Source organism: Neovison vison, chromosome 7 (genome assembly GCF_020171115.1).
Source record: "Neovison vison isolate M4711 chromosome 7, ASM_NN_V1, whole genome shotgun sequence".
NCBI lineage: Eukaryota > Metazoa > Chordata > Mammalia > Carnivora > Mustelidae > Neogale > Neogale vison.
In genome coordinates, this window is record NC_058097.1 from 161166876 (window position 1) to 161190913 (window position 24038).

The window sequence follows — 24038 nt, forward strand, 5'->3', positions numbered from 1 at the left end:
TCCTTCTTGAATATAAAAGCCTGTTTTCTCACCACCATGGGAAAACACATATTTCATTGCTCCAACCTACCCTCAAATGGCTGCCTCCAGTTTCTTCTTGAAGAAGTAGATGTACTCAAATAATGAGGAGCTCCAGAAGTTCCGGGTATGGTGCTCCGCAGTTAGAAAGCCCACTCCGTCTGCACCCTCATGCTGATCTGCTATCTTTCTTAATGAGTGGAAAGAAATTTCGTCCTAGAACTTTCGGTCCAGATAAGATTCCTGTGTTCTTGGCCAACTTATCTTCCATATAATTATGTAAACTGGTTTTTCTTTTTAACTCTTAGGGATAAAAATGGTGACTATGGTTTGTTACTTATGAATTATACTTATAAGTGCCCTTAGGGAATGGAATGAATTTGCAGGAGAGAGCAGAGCTGAAAGAGTGTGGGATCAAAAACAATTTTAAATGTTAAATGCAAAGCTATTTTCAGTATCCTGCTGGAGGAAAAAAAAAATTTTTTTTTAAGGCTTTCGATGATAGAAGCGGTTTCTGCTCCAAAGGAGAAAAGAGCCTCAGGTTTTGCGGTGGTGAAAGCTAGCTAACGACCATCCCTCCCTTCCTCCTTGCCCCTTTCTGTTTCCCTTTGGTGTCATGAACCACATTTGCTATTTGACAAGTTTGCCTTTTAAAGGACTCTGGGACACAGGGCGTTAGAGCTCACATGGCTTAGGGCACGGGCACTTTGCTGCAGACTTCCCCACCAGATTCGAGAAGGGAAGCCTTCTTGGGATTGAAACAGCCATTTCAGCATGGCCTCTGTGTGGTCAGTTGTGAATGAGATGTTGTTTTTTGTCTTTTTCTTTTTCCTTACGGGAAAGCATAGCAAGGAGTTGGGGCAAGAAGTTTCTGCTGGGTTTCACTTTGCAGCTGGAAGGTGGTATGATACCTAGCCTTCCTCCGTAGATGCTAGACTCCAAACAGAATTATGTCTCTTTTGTTCTTGGCTGTATCCTCACAACTATGACAGCGTCTGCACAGAGTAGTTACTTAAGTACTTACCAAATGAATGAGTTCAGTCTGGGAAAACCTCAACTTTCCTTCCCTGTCTAGCCCTCGTGAGCTTGGTCTCACAGTGTACTTCGGAGTTCAGGTGACTACTTCCTTGGACATCTGTGTTTTTCTTGTTCTTCAGCCTGGTCAGATACTAGTATCTTTGATTGATGATCAGGACTTAACTGGCCATGGTTGTCCTTGCCTGGCTGATGTTCATCTTTATGTTATCTTTAATTGGCCTCAAAGTATAGCAAATCAATAGCTGAGCCACATTGATGGAAAGAAAACTTACTGTGTATTTCTTTGGGCCTAAGTACTACACATTTATTTATTCAGTCAACATGTATCTGAGACTTTGCCAGATGCCAGGCACTCAGGCTAAACCCAGAGGGAAGAAAGCAGAAAGAGTTGTAGGGGCTCCTGGGTGACTCAGTCAGGAGCATGTGGTTCTTGATCTCGGGGTTACAGGTTTGAGCCCCATGTTGGGTGTAGAGATTACTTAAAAAATAAAATCTTGAAAATTTTTAAAAAAGAATGAGTTGTTATAGCCAAGGAGACTGCAGTTTCATCTGTTGATGGAAGATAATCCAAGGCCATGTATAATGCAGTGAAGTGGTCTAGACTATTTGTAAGTACCGCAAGAATTCAGAGACCAGAGAGCTCTTTGTGAGCTGTCATGGGAAGAAGGAGGCCTCATGGAAATGATCAGGTTTAGTCCAGATCTTTAAGGATGGGTAGGATTTAGAGTCACAGACAAGGGGTAGCACAGGTATTTCCAGGGGGTAGATGGGTGGGAACATAGCACAATTAAAAGCATAGAAGTAGGAATGACCAATCTGTATACAGGAACAGAGACTTGCATAGAATGGAGGGTTCTCAAAAAGTGGTGGAAATTTAAGTTTGGAAGATCAGTCAATGCCTAAACACAAAGCACATCATGTCTTATGATGTCCTTAGCATTTCACATGCATGATCTGATTTAATGTGTTGTAAAACCCCATGAAAGGGTATTATGATTATTAGCATCATTTTAGAGATGAGGATTTTGAAGCATAGAGTGATCCAGTGACCTCCTTAAGGTCAGCATAGCTAAAAAGCAGAGGATCAAAGCTTTAAACCTGGGCCATGGAAGCTCTTGACCATTGGACGCTGCTGTCTCCCAGTGTCCTCCACATGCAGGATTTGGATTTGGTTGGGGTGTTGGAGTCATGAGTTGGAAATAGACAAGGCTCTATTTAAGCCCACTCCTTCATTTTGTAGATTAGGAAACTCTGAGGTTAAGTGGCAAGTCAGAGTTTACCTGGTGAGGTGGAGACTGGTCAGCAGTGGAGGGAGAACCACTAGAGTTAGTTTTTACTGTGGTTCTGATTACTTTTTAAGTTATGTGAAATAATTATCCTGAAGCATCAATCCAGTGTCAGTGTTTCAGTTGGATCAGGGCGGAGAGGGACTAGCCACAACAGGGACCTGATAGGAGGCTGCTAGCTGAATCCAGACAGTTAGAGGGAGCCAGAGCTGGGAATTGTCAATTATGTTAATTGGCATGGCTGTTTTCCGTCACCCTTTAGATTTCTAGAGTGCAGGGAACATCTGCCTGTGTGAGTGTCTTTCAAGTATGTGAATCGTCACTGTACTGTGACCGAGCTGCCTTGGTTAATGAATTCTCCAGAAGCAAAGCACCATTATGAAAGTTGAATATTTAAAAACAAATACCCACATTTTCTGGAAAGAGAACCAGATGAGGAACCAGATAACTTGCGTTCTGGGCTGCTTCTGCTACTCAAGCACCAGAGAGCCTGAGCCAAATTACTTGAATGTCTCAAATGGGCCGATTCCTTATCTGTGGAACAGGTGTAACAATTCCTGCCCAGCCCCTTACAGTGTTGTTCTGATGCTGGAATGAGATAAGGAAAGAATAAAGGTTTTGAAAGCTGTAAAGTTGCTCCAGGGCTCAAGGGAGCCAAGGGAGCCGCAGCTGTAGTGTTCACCATGAAGGAGTACTGGCCTTGCAGAGATAGCCTGGAGGGCAATGAAGGGAGTTCTCCCGCCTCCAGGGCCTGTTTAGGGATGCGGCGCTGTCCACCAGATGGGTGCTGACGGGCCTCACTTTGCTGGGTAGGGCCGTATTTTGAAGGTGGGGATATATTTCACCCTTAAAGAGATGCAGAGCCACAGCCTGGGCATGGCTGGAAATGTTAGGCGCAGATACTCACGTTAATCTGTTCTCTGCACATACCTCTCAGGATAGCGATGGGCAGCTGTGAGCCAGAAAACAAGTGTCAGGATCTAGACAGCCAGTTGGGTATGCTTGGATGTTTCACCTATCCTGGGGCATGAGGCAGAAATCCAGAAAAACCTTGATTAGCCTAGGGACTAATGGGTGAGCCAGCACACTTTCCAGGTAATACCTGATTCTAAAGCCTGTAGAAAAGTCTTGATTGGAGATGTGCCAGATCTTAATTTTTGTTAGTTTGGCATGGTATCATCATCATCATCATTATTATTACTTAACATTTCAGCATTTGCCATCTGCCAAGAACTGTGCAAAGTGCTTATATGCCTTTTCCCATTTAATAAGTAACTCTGTGGGGTGGACACTGTCAGTCTCATTTTCTAATTAGTGAGACTGAGACCCAGAGATGCTTCAGATAACATACAGTGGGTGGGAAAGCTGTGATTCAAACCCAGGACAGTCTCTGGAGCCTACACTCTCAACCACTATCATCTTCTTTCTCCTTTTTCCTTGGTACTCCACATGCTTCCTGCCCCTGGTTTTGAGGTTTCTGACAGCACAGAAAGCATTTTTGGTCAATAAATGACACATTATACAGTGGCCTCAGCTCACTGTGGCTCTGTCTTTTTTGTAGCCCATGGCTGACATTGAGCAGCTCTCTCTGGCTGCTTACAGCTCATGAACAAATGGATGCCAGCCCTGAATGTAGCAGATTGACTAACTCTTGCCCTCTCATGCATGTGGGAATTTAAAGTGCAGCAAAAGGCAGGGAAAAGGATTGCTCTAGGTCAGTTTTTCAGAAAGTGGCCAGGTAGCTTGTAGTCCACTCAGCATTCATTATGATGCTTGTCAAAATCTCCCCACCAAAGTCTTTGCAAATGTCATGATTCTGATAGTACCATTTACCTCTGTGTGTGATTTATGAAGTAGCTTTTACATGCATTGTCTTGTTTAGTCTTCACCATGGCCCCATGAGGAGAGGTGTTATAAAGACTCATTTTGCAGGCTATGAAGTATCTGGAGAGTTTAAACTACTGCCCCGGGTCCCAAAGCTAGTCGGTGGCAGCCAGGACTTAACACATTGCTTTACTGACTTTAACTTTTACTCTGTTCCCAAGTTTCTCTTTGCTTTCTCTGTGAAAGATGTTAATTGATCTGACTTACTGTATTCAGAAGTCCACAGTAATTACTAAAGTGAAGTGTTTTGTGCTACACACTGTTAGCGAATCAGAATAAATAAAAGGTCATGTAATTGGTGGTTGTGTTGGGTTAGTTGATTTGCACTTGCTTTCTATGGCATAGAATACACCTATATCTTTTGTGGCAGACTGTTAGACCAAAAGCCCTTCTAGCTCTAAAAGCCCAAAGGCTTCGGTGAGCCAGGCTGAGTCAGTCAGTTAAGCATCTGCCTTCAGCCCAGGTCATGACCTCAGGGTCCTGGAATCGAGCCCCACATCAGGCCCCCTGCTCAGTGGAGAGTCTGCTTCTCTCTCTCCCTCTGCCCACTATCCCTCGCCCACATGCTCTCTCTCTCTCGTAAAATATATTCTTAAAAAAAAAAAAGAAGTCCAAAGGCTTTAATAGATGATCAAACATGGAATTTATGTAATGTCTTTTAAAAGTTGACCATCAAGTTCTCGGTTAGGAACACAAGCTCCTGTTATCACATTGTTTCCATGGAGAAATTAGCCTTGGCTCACATCATTTCGGCTCTTGGTGCCTTTTCCAGGAATGGAGTTAGCCGCTGTAGGAGAGAGGACTGGTCATGCTTATCACTTACAGTGCTCTCCCCCCCGTTATTGAAGGGGGCTGATTTGCTTCTGTGCGCTCTTTCAATTTTTCCTGGGATCTGAACATAAATCATCTTTGAGGTGCTGGTATTTGTATTTTTTAGAATTTTTCCCTTAAATAAACCTGAATGGAACACTTCCTTATGTAGTTTTGAACCTCCTCTTTGAAGTATTTAATTAGTGGCAAGGGGCTTTACTTGGAGAATGTACAACTGTTGTCACTCAAGCCTTTTTGGTTGGGTACCAAGTAAGTTCCTGTATTAAAGAGATCCACAATCACAATGGCTGAAACTAGTCCATAGTAGGTAGTGGTTTGGGCCTTCCATCTTCATCATGTGGTTTCCACTTGGTGGTTGAAGGGGGAAGCTTCTAATTTGAACATCTCCTGGGGGAAAGGGGGAGTATCATTTTAAGGTCAACACCTGGCGGTAGCACATTCTTTTATCCTAGGGGCCAGAACTTAGTTATATGGCTTCATTAACTACAAAAGGAGGCTGAGAAATATCTTTAAGTGGGAGGTCATGAGTCCAGCAAAATCTATTTTTAATAGTGGAGAGGAGATTGAACATTAGGAGAAGCTTGCGGTGTACTGCCTTGCAGTACCCATGGGAAGGATTCAGTAGAGTTTGGAAGCTCTCCTGAGAGCTGGGGAGATGCCTGAGCCCAGGGTCAGAACCTAGGCAGGCACAGAGAAATCAGGACATTTGCGGCCATCTGGAACTCAGGGCGACTCATGGCTCAGAAACTAGGCAGCCAGGTAAAACCAAGGTGCCAGAAGGAATACGAATAATCTGAAAGACTTCTGTTGTCTATTAGTGGAAGATACATCAGTGTAAGTGGTGTAGTAGACAGGGAACTGAGCTAGGAGCAGAAGACCTAGGTTTGAGTCCAACCTCTTCTGCTTCATAACACGGGGCAAAATACTTTGAAAACCGTTTGCTTTGTCATCTACAATATGGGAATAACGGTGATGGCCTTTCCTGTCTTCCAGGCTTGGGGTGAGAGTAATGGAGGGGGGAAGGGCTCTGCAAACGGCGGCTCCGTGGAAACTGGCCTTGCGTCATTGTTACTCACCTGTGTCCCCAGCACCTGCTGTTTCCGGGCTGGCATGGGCATACTGGTGTGAAATGTGAATGAATGTGTGATATGTGAGAGGTGGGAAAGAAAGTGCATTGTGCAGAGATCTTGATCCTGGGCGGTCTTCTCTGCTGGGCAGAGCGGTTCTTCTGCTCTCTACTGGCCGCAGTCTGGACCTCCGTGTACAACCAGGTGCACTACCGGGATGTGGGCAGTCTTAAGGGCAGCTCCCAACCTGGTAGTGCAGGACATATAATACATCTATGGTGAGGCCATTTGCTTATTCCACTGAGGAAGTGACTGAATCCAACAAAACAGGAGTTAAGACTTCCAGTTGGATGTCATGGTCCATGACTGAGAACTGATCATTTTTAGTCTGGCCTGCCTGCAGATTGGAAAACGAAGCCTTCCAAGGCTGTCAGAACTTAACCTCTTGCTTCAAAGTAATAAGATGGGGTTGTAAAATTTCCCTGTTAATTTTTTTAAAGGTTTTTTTTTTTTAAGATTTTATTTATTTATTTGATAGATCACAAGTAGGCAGAGAGGCAGGAAGAGAGAGAGGAGGAAGCAGGCTCCCTGCTGAGTAGAGAGCCCGATGCGGGGTTTGATCCGAGAACCCTGGGATCATGACCTGAGCCGAAGGCAGAGGCTTTAACCCACTGAGCCACCCAGGCGCCCCTCCCCTGTTAATTTGAAAAAAAAAAAAAAAAATGTGGCTTGTTCAAAACAATAAATGTTTACTGAAAATATGATAGAGGTAAGCAATTACAAAGATAAGCTTATGGTTTCCATCCTATGGGTGTTTCTATCCTGGCCAGAATGATTTTTTTTTTTCTCTTGCTGGAGAAATGGGGGCTCAGTGGATAATCAAAAAAATTTTTTAACTTTGATTCATTTTGTTATTTAATTTGTTTATTCACTAAGAGTGACCTTCTTTCTTGGAATGCAGTGGAGTATTTTTAAATGGACTTTACTGGGAAAAAGCAGGACTTGAGCTTACATTCACAGTATGCTCCTGCCTCTGTTAAAGGCTTCATGCATAGAAGGAGGGAAAAGCACCAAAATGTTAACAGTGGTTCTCATCTCCTAAATTCAAGGTGATTTTTATTCTCATCTCCTTCTCTGTGGTTTTCTATTTTTCAATAGTGAGCTTGTGTTACTCTTATAATCATAAATGGCTAGTTAAAAATGAGTCTCGTAAATTAATACTCTCCAGCCAAATCAAGAATTTTTATTCTTGGCAACCTGGCCTGGGCTATAAGCTCTCATGTTAACTTAGACCTAGCCAGGTGATTTTCTGCAAGTTAAGGGATTTGTTAGAAGGAGGATGTTTTCCCTGTGGAAATCAACACAGAAAGCAATTGTTTTGTAATATGTCAGGAAAGAGGGCCTAAGGAACTCCGCTCCTGGAATTTGACCAGCCTGTATTATGGAAATGAACTTTGCAGCTTTCCCACCCGCCATGGGACTGTTTTCCTTTCTCTTATACCCCTGTGCTCCTCAGGGACCCCCAACTCCATCTTCCTGGGACTGGGGGACCCTGTCCTTTGTTCTCTTAGGCCCTGCACTTCCTATGTCCTCCGTGCCTGTTCCCCACCATCTGTTTGTGACTACAGATTTGGTCGTGGTTTCTTCCCACCACCACGTTTGCAGACTGAAGAGAAGGAGTTGTTCTCTTCCCCATCACAGGTGTCCCTTGCCCTTCTCATTGCCCAGGGGAGTGGCCGGAGCTGTGCTCCTAGGACAGAATGAAGAGGAGGGCTGAGGACTGTAGGGGAAGGGTGGGGATACTGAGCTGGCTGCAGAACCTTGGAGAAGCCACTGGGCCATCCAGCGAGCACTTGGCCCGACTGTGGCAAGGCCCGCTCTGGCACAGCTCCCGCAGACGACAGCTTGGGGTCGGAAGCCCTGCATTGATCTGTTGCTGTCCTGTGATGTGGTTGTCACCGTTCTAGATGCTGTCGGGGGCACAGTGATGAGCAAGGCAGACCTGCCCTCTGCTGTCATGGAGCTTTCATTCCCGTGGGTGAGAGAAATGGTTTGCAGGGAAATAAATGAAGCTCATTATGGATTGTAAGAATGGCATCAGAGATGGTTACCTGTGCCCTTTTGTAGTGGAACAGGCGGGCTGGGGTTGGGATGATTGAACCTTCTATGTCCCTGGTGCTTCATGGGGGGAGAGGAGATGGGGAGGAGGGAAGAGATTGGGGAGGTATCTCAGGGAAGCTGAGTCTGCCTGGGGCCAGGTGTGGGCCTGCAGATGGCAGAGAGAGCAAAGGATGCCCAAGCCCGGGGCTGACCCTCTGGGTCATTCCACTTGCCCATCTCTGGGCTGCAGGCACACATCCTCCTTTCCCACAGAGCGATGAGCCACACAAAGCAGCCCCCATCTGTCCTAGGCCAAGCGTTGTGTTTTTGCGCTTATTTGCAAATTGTGGTGAGGACCAGCCTCTCCGTGTCCCTCCAGTCGGATGCTGGACTATACTGTTCCTTTAAGGGCCAGGATTTTCTGTTGTTGTTGTTTTAATGAGCTCCTCCCTGCCACCCCATCCTGTACCCACTCCTGGTCCTTTCCTGGGGGCTCAGAGTCTGGCCTTGTGCGGATTTAGGCCATGTTGGGTGACATGGCCCTTCCCGCAGCTCTCGACTGCCCAGAAAAGCTAGAAGTTGGGTAGTTGTGAGTGATTTTCCTGAGCTTCCTTATTGAATCTTCTTTTCTATTATGCTTCTCTGTCAGATGGGCCATTTGTCCTGCTCTTTGTGCCCTGGCTTTCTGAAAAACCAGGACAAACACGACCCTCACTCCTGTGGAAACTCGACACCCTTCCTCCTGTGGACCTTAGTGACTGTGTTTGCTGACCCTTCTCCTCCCATCTTCCCCTTCAAAGAACAAAGCCTTTGAAGCTTTCCTCACACTGGTTTGATGCAGTATGGGAAGCTTCTAGTTCCCTGCCTCCCAGAGGGGTCTCGGACCCACTTTGGCTTCCAGAGCTCCCCTCAGCTGCTCTCCTACCCATGAGCTGTGATGCTGAACCAGAGAAGAAGTCATTCATGCTGTGATTATCTAATACTCCTACCAGGGCCGACAGGAAGGTTCTTTGTTACTAAATCAATTTTCTTGGGGAGTGGGGAAGCTTGTTACTATTCTCATCCTTTTCGTGGTGTTACCATTCCTTTAAAAATATATCTGCATAAATGCATGTGTGTGTATGCATGTTTCTATAGTTATACAGATAGCAAAGGTCTTCGGTATGAGGGCAGCCCTCACAGGACTTGGATTTAAACCCCGGGAGTGGTTGTGATCTTTGGGGCCATATATCCTTTTGTCCCTTTATCGACTGGCTGAACTTTGTAAAGTTTTGTTTCAGCCTTCATTTCATAGTCTCCCTGGTTTCTGGGAGAGCTTTGGGGTTCAGGGTTTGTGGCATTCGGAGAAGGAGGCAGTCATTGGATCCACCCCTTAAAGACACAGTCTCAGTGAGGAGGGCCTTCCATTGCCTGCCTAGTGCCCGTGGCTCTGAGGCCCCCGGGTTCTCTTACACAGTGCCCTCACTGAGGACTGGAGCTTTGAGGCCTCAGGGCCAAGGCTCCTGTCTGGAGTGCACCTGTTACAGTCATGATGGCCCAGGCCATCTGCAGACCTCCTTCACTTGGCCCTAGCATGGTGGAATGAATCCTTGTTGCTTCGAAATAAGCAGTTTTATTTAAAACAAGTTTAATCCCAAAGTTGCCTCTGAGGTGGTCTGAATGGCTATCCCTTTGCTCCTATGTTTCATCTGGTTAGCACAGCGGCCTGGCTGGCAGGCCCCCCTGACCCCTGGGCATGGCTTTGCCTCCCTCTGCTAAGGAGGGCGCAGAGAAGGCGTGCTTTCCCTTGGTCTGAAGCAGGATCAGCCTGCGCTAGTCTGTGGGAATGAGGGACCCATCTCTTCGTTCACTGTTCATTGAGGGTCTCCTGTGTGTCTGGTATGATGGGAAGCCACTGGAGCATTGAAAGCAAAAAAATAACACATGATTTATGTGTTTTAAAGGTTCTCCTGGCTGCCTGTGGGCTGACATGGGAAGGATAAGCGTGGAGCAGAGGGATGGGTTAGGAGCTGGGGGTTCTGGGCCAGGCAGCCAGGCTGGCTTGGACACTGCGGGGAGGCATCTGTGTGGGCAGACAGGGCACGGACAGGCCTTCACCGGCTGCCCTTGCCCTTTGCCTTGGGGCTCTAGATTCCCTGCACCACGAGCCTGCCCTAAGTGTGCCAGGCCCTGCCGAGCTCCTGCTTCATGGCTAGTGATGCTCACTGCACCTGGAATGTTCTCTTCCCCTGCTTCCCAATCCTGGTGGTTCTGCCACTGCCTCACGCAGTAACCTTAGGTAAGTTACCAGATCTCTCTTGAGCCTCCATTTTTTCCTCTATGAAAGAGTGATTGTAGAACCGCCTCATGGGACTGGGAAGGAAACACAAGATGCTCTAGACGATGATCACTGTGGGCCTCTGCCTTGGTCTCCTGCTTCCAACCTTGCCCTGCTCTGTGCGCTCTCTGCCCAGCGACCCAGTGAGGAGGGGTCCATTTGAGTCGTACCCTGACTCAGAACCCTCTTGACAGTAGCTTCCTGTCTCACTCAAAGAAAAAACTAAATCCTCCGCGTGGCCCACAAGGCTGCCCAGTGCCCCTCTGACCTCATCTCCCACCCCAGGGCCTGGTATGTAACCAAGCAAGCTGAGTCGTGCTGAGCTCACTGTGGAGCATGTGGGTGGCCACCCCTGCCCCCAAGTTACGCAGTGCACAACTCCTGTGGCCGGATGCACGATCTTGGCTGCCCCTCTCTTGTTCCACTCTGGCCACATTGGAGACCTTGCTGTTCTGCAAACCTGCCAGGCCTGTTTCAGGCTCAGGCCCTTTCCTCTGACGGCTCCTTCCGCCCTGAATGCTCTTCCTCCAGATTATTGGTGTGGCGTGATCACTCACTTCCTTTAGTTCTTTTCTCAAATGTCACCCTGTTTAATGTTGTACGATTCAGCCCACTGCCTCCCAGATGTTTTTCCATTTCCCCTTTGATTTATTTTCCCCCTCGGCTCTTACCATCATCTAACATAGTCTACATTTTACTTACTTATTTGGTTTCTTGTCTCTTTGCTCAACAGAAGGTAAGCTGCAAGCTGCGAGAGAGGAGACTAGCCTTTAGTTCACTCGCTGATGTCTCCCCAGAGCCTCAGACAGTGCCTGGCAGTAAGCAGGGGCTGGCTAATGAATGTGTGACTAAATTTGCACTAAAGCAAGTGAAGGGTCTGGTATATTGGCTTAGCACGTAGGAAACACCGAGTGAGTCCCCTCCGCAGTTGTTTTCATGGTTGGTGTTGACCATCCTTAGGGGACTAGACCACCGTCCTCAGGCCATATTGCATCATGGCCTCCTCCGCTCTTCACTGCCCTTCCCTCTGTGGCATTAGTGGAACTTGTCTCACTCTTCTCCCTGTATGAGCCCAGAGTCCTGTGGGGTGAAGGCGGGCTTGTTGGGATTTGTGTGCTAAGGACCCCACACCTGTGGGGCAGCGTGGAGTAGGCGCTCAGGAAGTGTCTGCTGCTGGCAGCCATGACAGGTGCAAGGGACTCAGCAAGCCCTTACGGGTGGTCGTGGCTCCAGCATCGCTGCCTCATATGTGCTCCCCCTCCCAAGGGGCACCAAGAGTTTGACAACCACTTAAGTGATGAAATCTCTAATAATATCTTTAGAACAAATCAGGAGGAGCAGAGGGCCTCCTGTGCCTAGTCCGTTGAATGATGGTGGCTGGGTGACTTGCTAGTTCCACACATGAGAGTCTGGCCCTTTGGCTGTTCCGGCCCCAAGGAGACAGTGTGATTTAATTTACACTCGTTCCCTGGGGACCATGTGAGCAGCACTGGTGAGTTTGGAGGAGGCAGGGGAGAAGCAGAGAGAGCTTGCACTGGCTCCAAGGGAGCCTGGGGTTGGGAGAGTACGGCTTTTGGAGAGTAGCCCCTGGCCAGTCCGGGGACAACAGTGGGTGCCTTGGGAGGCGTGAGCTGGTAGGTGATTTGGGCCTTGTGAGGGAGGACCGTAAATGCTGGGGCAATGAGTTTGACCTCTTGTACTTGGCAGGAAGAGTCCAGATTAGGGATTCTGATGGGATAGGTCTAAAAATCAAGGGGGTCAGGGGAAGTGGGGAAGAGCTTTGGAGTCGTTGTCTCCGGTCTGGAGGGAGTTGTCTTGTGAGAGCCACAGGGGGCATACCAGTGCCAGAGGCCGTGCCATTAAGGACAAGCATTGGCACCCGCAGGACAGCAGAGCTTTAGCTGAGACAACAAAGTGCTGGGACTGAGGAGTTAGAAGTGGGGCTTCAGCATGGACTGGGTGCAGGAGCGAGCTTTATCTCCTTGAGGGGAACTGTTGGTGTCCCCGGGTCACTGGGATTTTTCTGCCCTGCTCTGGGGGGTCTCACCAATTCATAAGCCACTGTTTCTCTGGAATCAGCCAGGTGCCTACACGTTGTGCTGGGCCGACCAGCCCGACTCATCGTCAGTTTTGTACCAGCGTGCTCTTCAGCAGACCTTAAACCGAGAGACTGGCAAACTCAGGTTCAAGTGTGAGCACAGCCCGTAACTCTCTGTGGGGCCGTGGTCAAGATACCCATTCTCTTGGGGGTTTGCTTTCTTTATCTGCCAGTTTAGCACCACACCAAGTTCCTGGGTGGTAAGCTAGAGCCTCTTAAATCCCTCCTGCCTGGGGTCAGGATTAGCCCTGGAGGCCTGGGTGGGGCTGAGTCCTGGTGCAGCAGGGTGGAGAGGACTAGTTGTGACTTTGTTTTAGGGGTTTGAGCATAATTCTCTAATCCAGGGACTGATTCCTTCCGCAGACCGAGGGAGGGTTCTTTTCCCATCCCCTGTGCCTGCTTTGGGATGGAATTCCTGAAATGACCTTGGCTTCGTGGAGCCTTTCCCATTTCCTGTTCTGCTCTCCTAACCATGGTCCCTGCCCTATGCCCAGGGGCCTCATTTGTCTGGCTGCGACCTTTCTCTTTGGCCTTGTTGTGTGAGATTTCCTCTCCCCTCTCTCCTATCTTCCTTTGCATCTGACTTCAAAGTCTGAGCCTGATGTGCCCCCTGGGGGATCAGTATATATGCCTGCATGTTTGCACTCCCTTTACTCTCAAGATTGTATCCTCAGCCTGCTCCCTGTGGCTCCCTTGTTTTTTTATCACACTCATTTAAGATGGCTGTGTAATATTTTATCAAGGGAATGCTTTTAATAAGCTGTGAGTTTATTATGGGGCGTTTAGGTTGCTTTTAATTTTTGTTCTTTCGGCTAATGCTGCATTAGCTGTCTTTGTGTATTCCAGAATCATTTTATTAGGTTGGCATTTATCTAGCCTAGTGGCAACGGCCCAAGATCAGATAGAGAATCGGAATTCCCTTTTTCAAGAAAAATGTTGTGAAGATATATTTGAAATTTACTTTCAATGCTAGGAATGTTTCTGTTGTGTTTTCCATGAACAAAGAAGCAGGGCAACAGCGACGTGCCATGAGACAGAAGAGAAAGGCTACATATTTACAATTAATACCTGACCTGTTTGTCCCTAAGTGTGGAGGTGAGCTAGTACATTGTCTTAAGGAGTAATTTGTCTGCTCAAATTGAGGAATTCTGTATCTCTATAGCTTTGATGCTGTGATTAAAACAGTAGAATAAAATAAACAGTGATCCCTTCCTAATGATGTTTTCGAGAAATGCCCTAAAACAAGAAAAAGTAAATGGGATTTTCACAAACAAACAAACTAATAAACACGTCTCCTTAAGCCAGAGTGAGCCCGTCAGGAAGTGCTCTCAGCAGTGGAAGCAGGTGCAAGCTTGCCAGGAGGGTTTGGCTTTCTGTTGGTCATAAGGAAACAACCAGAATGAAACCGACAAACGAGCGTCACTAACGTGGTTCCCAGTGCTCTTTTTAGCCTGGAATCCGTGTGGCTTTGGGGTGGCAGGGAAGGCTTCCTGGGCCCTAATGATCTGTTGTTGCCATTTCAGTGTCTGGTTGATGAGTACGTAGACCGTTTCAACCTAATCCAGCAGATGTCTGCTGAGTCTTCCCAGCACACAAGGTTGCAGGGGATAAAAATTGGGGAAGAAAAAACCCTTATTTCTGAGGAGCTCATGAACTGGGAGTGGGAAGGATAAAAGAAGTTGAAACTGAGGATCCTTTACCCGCAGCTAAGGAGAGGGTCCAGGGCAGTCAGCCTCACCCTGCTAGGGAAGGGGCGGAGTTCCACCTCCTTTGGAGGCTAGTGTGGGAAGGGGGAGGAAGGGTGGTAGATGGAGGGTCAGGGAAGGGGTTTGGAGGAGATGCTTTTGTCGGCACCTCAAAGGACTGGCTGACATGGGGACTGGACTTTGCCAGCAAAGCTCAAAGGTGGATAAAGGGGATGGAAGTGGAAGGACATGGAGATATGTCTAGTGTTTGGCTGAAACTGTTGTTTTCGGGTCTGTATCAGATGCCAGGCATGGTTCTAAGCTCTTCCTATCTATTAACACATCTAATCTCTACAGTGACCCAAGGCAGGTACTATCATTGCCTCCATTTCACAGATGAAGAAATAGACATAAAGGAATTCTTTAGCTGCCCAAGACCATGCTGCCGTAGAGCAAATATCAGACCCAGTTGATTTGGCTCCAGAATCTCTGCTTCTAACCCCAAAGCTGGCCTGCCTCTGACAGAGGGAGAGAGCAGACACTAGAACCAGAGGTTTGGAGTGCCAGTGATCGGGGTACCCAGGTGGAAGATTGCTCAGGGTGAAGATGAGAGGGATTGCAGGGGTGGGAGTGGGAGAGTTTGCTGAGAGCGAGAGGAGCCACAGGAAGAAAAGAGCTTCAAGGAGGGGGTTTGTCAACAGGGCCCAGCACAAAGGCCAGCAGCGCTCCAGGAGGTGAGATTTAAGAGCAAGTCTGAGGCAAGGAGAGAGCCGGATGGGCCTTTGGAGAGGGCATCCGGCTGCAGACAGCGATGTGCTGTCCATTCTGGATGGTTCTGTGTGTTGAAGGTGGGGAAGTGGGCACAGGCATTGGGTATCGTTGTCTGTGTCCTCATGTCAGTAGAAAGAGGTGTGCATGACAGAGAGGGGCAGGTGAGAGCTCGCTCTGCTAATCTGGCAAACCCAGTAGCTTTTCTGCAGCCTAATGGTATTTGAAAGCTCTTGGCAATGCCGAGGCCCAAGTGTGGCTCCCTTATCTGAATGCTGTAGCAATCACTGTTTTTTTTCTGGAAAATTGGGCCCATGTGGTCCCTGTGTATGGTTTATTTGAGTTCCATTTTTATAACCTTATTACCTTGTCCCCACGATGCAAGAGGCCTCTCTTTTCTCTGAGGTTTGCTGTGAAAATTGTTTCTTAAAAGGCACAAAGCGATCTCTCATCATTTGGGTGGTGTTCTTTCCATAGTCGCACTTCTCTGCAGATTCTGCACACACTTTTCATCATCCCTGACACCAGTTGTCATGTTTTTCTGATCGTTGGCAATTTACTGGGAACTTTTAGGCAACTCTTAAATCTCACTGCCTCGGTGTTTGTCACGATTTCTCCCAGAAGAGTTTGTGCATGTATATATCCATTCAACTCCTGCCAATGACCTTGCTAGGGCCTGACACCCAGTCCTGTCCTCTGGAGCTGATAAGAGTAGCAATCAGCATTTACGGAGACTGAGCTGTTACCCGGCCCTGTGCTAAGGGATGTATGTTCATGATCTCAATTATTCCCAGTATTTCCCAAGAAAGTAATATTACTTGCCCCACTTTACAGATGAAAAAATGCATATTAAAGAGGTAGAACAGCTTGTCCTGGGACACACAGCTAATCAGTGGCAGAGCTGGGCCTCACCTGAGGCCTTTCTGAGCTTGGAGCCCAGGTACCTCATTCATACGTTTGTGTATTTGTTCATTCAACATCAAGTGATTGTCTACAACATGGCAAAGCACTGTTGTAGACCCAGGGGATACAGCAAAGGGTGGAAAAAAAGCACAAAAATTTCCTGTCTTGGGCTCACATTCAAAATTGGGAGAGGGAGAAAAAATAAATAAATAAAATGTACATTACCCAGTATGATGATAAAGACTATGGTGAGAGATAAGCGAAGAGGTTGGTTGTCTAAGATGCGTTGGGAGAATTTTAGAGTAGTTAAAGAAAGTCTCATTGAGGAGCAGACCAGACTATTAGGTGACGTAGCAAACAGCCCCAAATCCCAGAGTATCAACTCAAGAAGACTTTATTTCTTCGTTTCCAGTAAAACTTTATTTCCCTCATACAGAAAGAGTCTGGTGTGGCTGCTCCTTCCTTGTGATTATTGAGAGACATCCCCCGCCCCTTGTATCTTATGTCTCTGCCTTCTTTGAGGCCCTTAGATTGCTTCCCATTCAGTTGGAGGATGAGTAAGAAGAGAGAGGGTCTTGTCAGGGAGTTTTTACGGGTCCGTCTGAAAGAAGTCTGTGTCTCTCTCACCCATTAGTCAGAACTCAGTCACGTGTTTGCTTCTACCTGCGGGGGAGGCTGTTGGGGTCTAGGGTCTAGCCATGTGCCCCCAAGAGAGAGGAAATGGGTTTTCGTGAACTTGTAGCAGAGCGTATGTCGTAGTGAACAAAGTGAAGAAGTGAGTCGTGTGTGTCACTGGGGAAAGGGCATCAGGGAGTGGGAACCGCAGTGTCAAGGTGGCCAGCGTGGCTGGAGTATGGGAAGGAGAGTGGCAGAAAGTGGGGGCAGGGATGTCATGAAGGTTGAACCACTGGAGTCATCGTCAAGACTTGGTTCAACTGGGAATGACCAGGCGGGCCGGGAATGTGGCAGGGTTTTGGAGAGAGGGCTAACATGGTTTGAGTTACATTTTTAAAAGATCCCTCTGACTGATGTGTTGAAAATTGAGTGAGGGAAGAGAGGGTATAGTCTGTTGGAGTTGCCCTGGTGAGTGACGAGTGTAGCCAGCTCTGGAGGGGTGGTGGTGGGGTCAGGATTTGAGATCTGTCCTGGAGGGGGAACCACAGGGCTTGCTGTGGGCTTGGTGGTTTGGGGGTGTGGGTGACACAGAGAGAAGAGTCTGTCTTGTTCTGAGGTTTTGGCTTTTGCCTAATGATTGTTAGTCTCACTTTCTCCCCTCAGAAATAAGAGGGGAAATTCTGGGGGGAGAAGAAATCGGAATGCCCTCTGGGCCCTGACCTATCTCACAGCTGGCTTTCCTTCTGCAGAGTACTTTCTTTAGCACAGCTGGGCAATTCATAGTCTTTTTGTTGTTGTTGTTTAAGATTTGTTTATTTTAGAGAGAGAGTGCACACAAACACCGGGGAGGAACAGAAGGAGACGGGGGGGGGGGGGGGAAGAGTCTCCAGCAGACTCCTCGCTGGGCACGGAGCCCAAGGTGGGGCTCGATCCCACCACTCTGAGATCATGACCTAAGCCGAAACCAAGAGTTGGCTGCTTAACTGACCGAGCCGCCCAGGCTCCTCAATCCACGTTCTAAGTGAGTTTTCAGACAGTGGAACAGCACCCGTGACTCCTACCAGCACAGAGCATGGATGAGACTGTGTGAGCAGTGGTCGCGCATCACCATCTGGAGTCTTCTGGCCAAACCTTGGGAACCCCTTTGGACTGATGTGGAAGGGCCTGATGTTCTCTCTGGGTGGCTGAGAGATGCCTGTAGAAATGACTTCCAATCCCTGCTGTCTGTAATGTTAGAGCTTGTGTGTGTTTGGGAGTGGGAATGGAAACAGCTTCTCTGGGACTTCCTGGGCCATGATGACCAGCCGAGGCAGAAGCCAGAGGTGGAACTTTTTAATAGTCAGTGATCTCAGTGGGAGCATAAAGGGGAGAAAAGTCTGTCTTAAACAGAGTAGGGAGTGAGTCATGGCAACAAATGTTGTATGCCTTCTAGGTGCTGGTTAGGTCTTTTGTTTTTACCAGAGAGCAAAACAATACTGTTCCTGCCCTTGTGGCAGAGGTAGACCCATGTGGATAGACTGTAGAATGATTCGTTGGAAGACAGAATATTTACGCCTAAGTATTTCTTTTTAGCAATTGTGAATGGCATCGTATTTTTAATTTTGGTGTCCATGTGTTCATTGCTAGTATATAGAAATAAAACTGATTTTTAAAAATTTTCTTATCTTGTATCTGCATCCTTGCTAAACTCACTAATTAGTTCTAGGAATGTCTTTTGTGTATTTCTCAGGATTTTCTACATAGGCAGTCATATCGTCTGCAAATGGAGGAATTGTTTATTTCTTCTTTGCCCATCTGTGTGCTTTTTATTTCTCTTTGTTGTCCTTTGTGCTGACTAGGACCTCTAGGACCATCCTGAATAAGACTGGTAGGAGTAGACATCATTGTCTGTTCCTAGTCTCGGGGGAAAGGCCGTCTTCCACCATCAAGGAGACTTAACTGTAGGGATTTTGGCAGATGTCTGCATTTTGCTGGTATGAGTGGGGGTGAAATGGGGTTTTCTGTGGTGCTGGCTTGCAACAGAGTGGCTACTATCTAAAAGTTTTCTGTATGGGGCGCCTGGGTGGCTCAGTGGTGGGGGGTGGGGGGTTAAAAGTTTTCTGTCTTGGTAGAGGGCACAAACTTTGTGTGTGTGTTAGAGCGCATGCGTGCATTCTGCGTTTCTAGATTGCTGACTTTTTCAGTTCCAAGTCTGATATGTCTGAGGCATACACACACACACACACACATGCACAGAGTAAAAAGAAAGAGAATGCAGGGACCTCACTATGGTGTCATTCATTCCTGAGGTCCTGAGATCACTAATGGGTCTGCCTTCTTCACTCTGCCTTTCTGACATTGCTTACGTTTGCATTAAATACACTGTCCAGGAGTTTCCATTGCACTCCATCTTCCTGGAAGCACTGGTGGTTGGGAGCAGCTAGAGAGTATAGGTTGGGGCCAGTTTGTGGGGGGCCTTACGATCCCAGAGGTTGGATTCTGTAGGTGGTTGGAGGGCTGTAGAGCCATGGGTTGGGTAGGGGAGTGGCAGAGAGACCAAGAGGCTGTTCCCTGGGTCCAGGTAGTAGATAATGGGGTCTCATGTTGTGACAACAGACATGGGACAGAAAGGAAGGAGAGGAAAGTCCACATGGGAACAAGGAAGTAATGGAGACTAGGTTGAGGATGCGGTTTCTAGCTTGGGCAACCAGCTAAGACTGGGAAGGCCATGAGGCATCTGAGTGCAGCAGAGCGGGCATATTCCAGGCATTTTAGAGCACAGCTGGGAAATGAGACTAAGGACGCTATCCTTCAGGGAGGGCTCCCTAGAGCTACAAGTCTGGCTGCTATGTAAAGATCCAAGCAAGGGGCATGTGCTCCGGGCAGAGGAAACAATGTGGGAAAAGGACACAGGTACAGGTAATGGCATGATGGACCTGTTGGGACCCCCGCTGGCTGACACTAAAGTGGGTCATTCTCGGCTCCATAACTGGGCGGGATGCTGTAGGAGTTCACAAAAGGAAGTTCTAGGAAGGGAGTTGGTGCCACTGGGGATCTGGCTGCTGTCTTCTGTTCTTTGTATGTTTGTCATCAGTCTTTACCCCCGCAGACAGACCGCCCTCCTCTCCCGACAGCCCCAGTTCAGCAACTGCGGTAAAGTGGCTGCCTCTGTATGTCAGGTCTGGACAAAGCCTCAGATGGGCTTAGGTTCGGGGTGTGCTTATCCTATCACTCTTGCCAGGGCATGGAGGACTCTATGGGCTGCGTCACTGGCCTGCCCTTAGTGGGGCATTTGTGGTCTTTTTAAGAAGCTGGAAGAAAACTGTCTATGTAAGATAAAAAATATATATATATTTACCATGGCTTACTGTAAATATGTTTTGAAGAATTTATAGTACATCAGTGTAGGAACTCTTCAGAGAATTGTAAACAGGCGACTGCATCAAATTTAGGTTTTATTAAAATCATTTCGGACACTGCGTCTGGGGTTGCAGTTGGAAATAAATAAGTGACTAGAGGGGAGGAGAGAGGTTAGGAGGTTGTCACTGGGGCTTCAAGGAGAGCTGATGAGACCTGAGCTAATTAAAGTCCTTAGTTGGTTTCATTTGGACTTCACCTCCAGCCACAGCATCGGTAAAGAGGAGAACTGGGAGAAAGTCTATAGATGTTCGGGTAATAGGGCTTGGTGACCAACTGGAGGATGAAGGAAGAAGAGGGGCTTGAAGAAGAGGGCACCACACTGCCACCAAGGGTTAATAACTGTTCTCCAGAAGGCTAGATTTATCTCTGGAAACTAGTTATTAAGTGCTGGCAGAGTTGACATACCTTATTTGCTTCTTGAGAAATGTGAGTGTTGTTGACTTTTTGTGATGCCTTAACTGGGAAAGAAAGCTAATTGATTGTATTTTTCTCCCTTTAAAAAGTTGCCCTTCTTTATGAACTCAGATGACAGGAGCTGCAGCTGTGACTGCTGGTTGAGCGATGGATGGCAGGAGGACCCTGGCCTGAAGACCCTTCCTCCCCCCAAGGCTGCTCCTGGGCCTGCAGGTCTATGTTAGAAACATTTATTCCGTTGCCACTGTCTTTGCTAAGAAGGCCTTTCAGGGTTTTGAGCAAAGTTATGACCCAGTCTGACTGATGTTATGACCATTTCCCTTCTCAACTGGGAATTGACTGTGGATGGAGGGAGGAGTGACACCAAGAGCCAAAGCGGGGAGACAGGTACACCCGTTGAGAGGCTCTTGCAATCATCTATGTTGGTAATGCTGGGAGGAGCGAGAAATAGTTATATTCTGGATATATTTTGAAATACAAACCCATGTTGGTGAGGACTGGACTATGGCGTAAGTGAAAGGAGATGAAACTGGTTCTAAGCATTTTGGCCTGGGCAACTGGAAGAATGTTGTCTTAAACTGAGATGGGAAGGGCTTGGAGGAGCAGACCTGGGGGAAGGCCAGGTTCTGCATTGGACATGTTAAGTTTGACACACTGAACGTGACTTACGCAGAGCTCCTGTCTAGGTGACATCTTTCTGGAATCAGGCAGTTGGATATATCCTACTAGCCAGGAGTTGAGAGGAGAGGTCCGGGCTTGGAGAGAAATCTGGGCATCATCCTCAGCATACAAATGATACCTGAATCCCAGACACTAGGTGAGACCACTGGGGGCCGGGGTGGGTTGGGGTGACTGAAGATTTACAGAGAAGAGATGAGAACAAGGCTTGAGCCCTGGGCACTCTGACATTAAGAGGTGGGGAGATAAGGAAGAACCAGCAAAGGAAAAGAGTAGCTAGTGAGGTGGGTGGAAAACCAAGAGTGCTATCCTGGAAGCCAAGTGAAAAGGGTTATCAAACCAGAGGAAATGGTGTACTGGTATCCAAAGTCGTAAGACAAGGTCTAAGACTTGCTCATTGGCTCCAGCAACACGGAAGACAGGCCAGATGCCTGTGTTTGGACCCCAGCTTAACCTTTCAAATAAGTCACAGTTTCCCCACTGAAGAAGAATACAGTTGTGCAAAACAGATCATTTAAGACTGATTAAAATAAATCCAAGAAAGAGGAAGACAGGGCTGTCTAGTAGAAAGGGATGGTACTTCCGACTCTAGTGGGGAGAGTTGAGGTCAGATTCATTCATGTCTTCATTTATCATTTAGTCATTCCACGAAAGCTTACTGGTTTCAGAGACTTGTGGCAGGGAAGGGAGAAAGTGGAGTTAATTGTTTAATGGGTATAGTGGGTTTCAGTTTTGTGGGAAAGAGTTCTGGAGATGGACAGTGATGACGGTTACCCAACATGAATGTACTTAATCACTGAGCTGTACACCCGAACGTGGTTACCGTTATCAAGTTTATGTCATGTGTATTTTACCCTCCCGCCCCCAACACACACACAATTGGGAGGAAAAAACCTAGTGGCCCCATCATGAACTTGGTCTGGGATATAATGTTGGAAATGGATGGCATTTCATTAGGAGATAATACAGACAGAAGGGAAGAAACACATCCAGCTGGAGGGAATGCAGAAAGGGAAGAGATCTGCTCTCAGCTGTGTTTGTCTGGATTGTTGGGTCAGTAGTGGAGGCCATGCGAGCCGAGGATGTGGACTCGGGCTGGGCCCGTTGGTACAGGCCCGACAGGCTGCTTGTGGAGTCGAGCTTGCTTTCTTAGACTCTGGGAGCCTCAGAAGGCTCTTTGCCCAGGGGAGTGCCATTCCAAAGGTGTGCATTTAGAAGATTAATGTCACTAATCCTTCCTGTTAAACCATTATTGAAACCAGTGGGATTAAGGCATGCGTTTCTCTAGGGAAAATTGTGACCTAGCAGATTTTCAACACCCAGATCCATGTTAATGTATTGAACAAGTTATTTTTTCACTCATTTTACAAATACTTCTTGAGGACGACCTACATGCTCACGGTGTTCTAGGTGGTGGGGTAAGAGAAGGAATAAATGTAATAGATCCCCTCTCTTGAAAAGCCTATACTCTAGAGACCCCCATTCCTAAATAAGAAATTATGCTCCCATATTTCATGTGTTACCATGAATGTCTCACCCGAGTTCCATGGGAACTGAGAGTGGGAGGTGCCTGGCCTGCTGGGGGAAAACATTGTCCACTGGATTGGGAAGAGGAGCACGATTTTCTAGGCCAAGTAACAGAAATGGGCTTCCTGAAAGGATGGTGAATCAAAACCTATTGGGGGTTATACATGCAAAGACAATGTATAAATATTCTCTCTTAAGGCTAAACTCTTATCTCTTTGGCTTTTAGGTGGTGCTGGCTGGAGTGCACACTTTTGGACCCAAACTTAAGTTTTCAAATGTGGACTCCTAGATCTTCACTGGTAAGTCTGCTCGATGCCTTCTTACTGAAAGATGCTATTGAGAATCGATAATTTGGAAAAAAGGGCAAGGAAGTTATCATTGACATGGCTCCGAGAAGCCTGCAGTACGGGCAGAAAAGGAGAAGTGACATTTCACTGTTTCTGCGATAGATGTGGAGAGGGGGGCCAGAGAAGAGTTGTCCAGGGGTACCGGGGTTGGACACAGCTGGCCTCATGGAGGGGTGGGACTTTGGCTGTGTTTTGAAAAAAAAAAAAAAAAATCCGGAAAGGAGTGCAATAAGCTTTTTGGGTTTGAGAAGTTGGGTATAAGCGCAGCAGCCTCCCAGGGGCAAGAGCTTCATCCAGAGGAGTCATGGGCAAGACCTTCAGTGGGATAGGATTACACTAGGCCAACGTCAGCAAATATTTTCTGCAAAGATCAGACGGTAAATATTTTTGGCTTCACAGGCCATGTGGTCTCTGTCACAGAGACTCAGCCCTGCTGTCGGAGAATGGAAGCAGCCACAGCTCATCTGTGAGTGAATGGGTGTGGCTGAGTCCCAGGAAACGATTCCTGGCAGGAATAGGTGGTCAGTAGGATTTGGCCTATGGGCTCCAGGTTGGAGAGTCCTTCTCTAGATCTTGAATGTCAGGCTGAGATACTTGAACTTGGTCCTAGAGGCAATGAGAAGCCATTGAGGTGACTTGGGGACAAAGAAGTGAGATGGAAGCAATGACATGCTAAGACCTTTCATCTGATAGCTAGACAAGTGGTATGGGCCTCGTTGAAAGGAGCAGCAGCAGTCCATGCGTGACATCGTGTGGTTAACAGTGGTTCAGGTGGGAGAGAAGGACTAGTAGAAGAGAGATTGCAAAGGGAGAACCGTAGGATTTATAGTCCTCTTGGACTTTAAAGATGGGAGCCAAAGAAAATGAAAATTTGGTAGTTCACAGTAGTACTGTTGACAAATGTAGAGACTGGAGACGGAGAGGGGTGCCTGATGCTCTGGTTTTAGATACACTGAATCTGGGATGACAGTGCTTCAGCCACAGGAAATGTCCAGTAGACAATTGGAGAGGCAGGGTTGAAGCCTTTACCGAGGTTTGGTCCGGAGACATAGAAGGGAAGCCA

At 47.4% G+C, this 24038-nt stretch overlaps 1 protein-coding gene across 2 annotated transcripts in view; it reads left to right on the forward strand.

Moving 5' to 3' along the window:
- The first annotated feature begins 22841 nt into the window (after positions 1 to 22841).
- The window catches only part of ARNTL (aryl hydrocarbon receptor nuclear translocator like), a 66514-nt gene continuing 65317 nt past the window's right edge, over positions 22842 to 24038 (forward strand). Inside the window, exon 1 of one of the 2 annotated variants that reach the window (XM_044258865.1) lies at positions 22842 to 22927. The gene's annotated coding sequence lies outside the window, so the exon portion shown is untranslated. The remainder of the gene's footprint in view (positions 22928 to 24038) is intronic. The other variant, XM_044258864.1, reaches the window with a different exon arrangement.